The following is a 2,537-nucleotide window of genomic DNA, read 5'->3' as shown; positions in this document are numbered from 1 at the left end:
CTCTTTCAGAAAACAGTTGATAAACGCTGAAAGGAAAAATCTGTATCAATTTCCCCTGTTCACAATGGGCATCTTGTGTTATTGTCCACATCTCCCTGCGTTTTCTCTGGGATTTGTGTTGAAGCTGCCATTCAAAAGTTGACTTCCCCTTGCCCTTGACCTGTAGCAGGCTTTGCAACGTGACCAGAGGATAACTTGTTTTAGGGTTTGACTGACTGCAAGCAGACTCCAGGCACTATATTGCAAACGCCCTTGGGTAGGAATAAATATTTCCACAGACACAACCTTCCCCTTACAGTGCGAACACTCCCACATTTCATTAACTGCCTACATACAACATATGCTCATTTGCTACAACAAATTTTCCCTAGCAAATACCTCTCTGCCAAATGCAATACCCAAAGTACCCAGCACACAACTAAATCCTCATGTATGTAATCCCTGGCATGGTTTTTATCCTTCCATGCCAGGAGGTACCTTAATCTAAACACTAGGCAGTCCTTTGCCCCTTAACTGCAGAATGAGATCTTTCTAGGAGTATAAATCGTGAAAAGCAAGAATGACAGAAGAGAACTGAGGATCTGTACTGTACCATAAACTGTTGTCTAGGCCTTTTCCATCCTTTTATACTCTTTATGCATCTCTTGCCTTTTAAAATAAGGCCAATAAAATGCTTCTGCACTTTCTTCTTGCTGAATTCTACTGTCTGGCAGAGAATGGCTCAGTTAACATCATAGGAAATCTTCAGCTAGGGAGAGATTTTCCTGTCATGCAAGCAGGAGGAACTCACAACCACGGTGCAGGAAGCTGTGAATTCTATCCCCATTTTTTTCTCTGTGTTCTCTCATGTTCAGCATAACTTCAGACAGAGTCATGCAGCCAAATATTTGATAATTTATGCATTTTCCTCCAGATGACAAGTGGGATTTGATGACAAGTGATTGATGATGTGTGGGACTTGAGGTTTTTAAAGGTCACATTTCTAAAGGAAAAATGCTATTGCCAGATTACCGATAAATGCTAATAATGGAAGTGTCAAATAAAATGTGCATTTTTTGCAAAACCTTAAACCAAATTCCTGTGATGTTACAGGGTGCAGCTCCATCTGGTGACTGTGTCACACTGACAAACAAATGCTGTTTACCCAAAACAAATATGCTAACTGCAAAGGTGGCAGATGCTGCCTGCCCTCGTGGCAGGTGGAAATCAGACAAGATCCAGATTGTACCACATCAATTTGTTGCATTTATTATCCAAACAGGACACCAGCTGTCCTCTGCTCAGCACAACACAAAACCAAGCAAAGGTTCTGATCACAGAAGTAATTTTACTGTGTTCAAAATGGCTAAAATAGCACAGGGATGATAGAGGCAACCAAACAAACATCAGCTCTTGGTTTTCTGCCTACCTCTCAGGATTGTGTCAGCATCTGGTCAAGTGACAATGGTTCCATATGGCACTAACAATTGTAAAGACTTTATACATACAGTACTTTAACTGTATAAAAGATTTGTTTCTGTCACAGAGTGCTCTTTATTATATTATTATTATTATTATTATTGTCTCCCAACCATTTTCCAGCTTTCTGGGGCTTTGAGTTAGTTACGTTTATTCACTTTGTAGTAGAGCTAAGCATATCAACACATTGGTGCACCTGATGAACGTTTTCTCTATTTATTTAAATTTCCACATTTAACACCTTTTTCACCGGGCTCATCATTTCTAGGCTGTTTCTGACTTGTGGAGCTAGAAGAATCTTGTCATTCCTTATTTAAGAGCTATATTAGAATCACAAGCTTCATCTGTATGCTTCATGATGATGTAACAATGATCTTACAACAGCCTTTCTCCGACACTTATACTGTGAAAGTTAATTGTTGTTCTGTGCGAGGCATCATTAGATGCCAATCCCCTATATACCGCGTTTTCAACCTGCGTGATCAATGAGGTAGGCTCTGTGCAAATTTCTGCCTGACTGGCAACTGTGCTGGGAGTTGTTCTGTAATTGAATGTAATTTCTGGGATGCGTGGGGAGTCCCGGTCTCCTATTTAAGTGTCTTCTGAGAAATGTTTTCTTATTGGAGTGGCAGTGCAGATTCCTGTTCCCCCAAATGCTGAAGTGCAGTAAGCCACACAGTAGTCTCAGAAATGTTTCCGGCGGTGCGTTTTCATCAGTGGGCAGCCTGTATTTACTAAAAGCACAGTTACAAGAAGTTTCTGCTATGCAAAATAGTACAGAAACCCTCGCTGAGGCACCAGTATCTCCTGAGACATACTTAATTCTTACCTCCCTTGCTAATTTGCCCTTGACTGCTCTCAGCCTGACGTCAGCAGCAGCAGTTTTTCCTTTGTCAAGTTTCATTTCACTACTTTTTAGTGAAAATCACGTGTAACCCCCCAGCCCCTCACACCCCCCCCAGGAGAGCACCAGCACACTGAGCCGCTACGCGCGGTGCACGCCGGGAAGTGTAGTCCTCCCCCCGCGCGGGGCGCGCCGGGAGTTGTAGTTCTCGCGGCAGGGTGGGCGGGGCGGGCGC

Source organism: Oxyura jamaicensis (genome assembly GCF_011077185.1).
Source record: "Oxyura jamaicensis isolate SHBP4307 breed ruddy duck chromosome 9 unlocalized genomic scaffold, BPBGC_Ojam_1.0 oxy9_random_OJ106486, whole genome shotgun sequence".
Lineage (NCBI taxonomy): Eukaryota > Metazoa > Chordata > Aves > Anseriformes > Anatidae > Oxyura > Oxyura jamaicensis.
Note: the sequence above shows the minus strand (reverse complement) of the source record.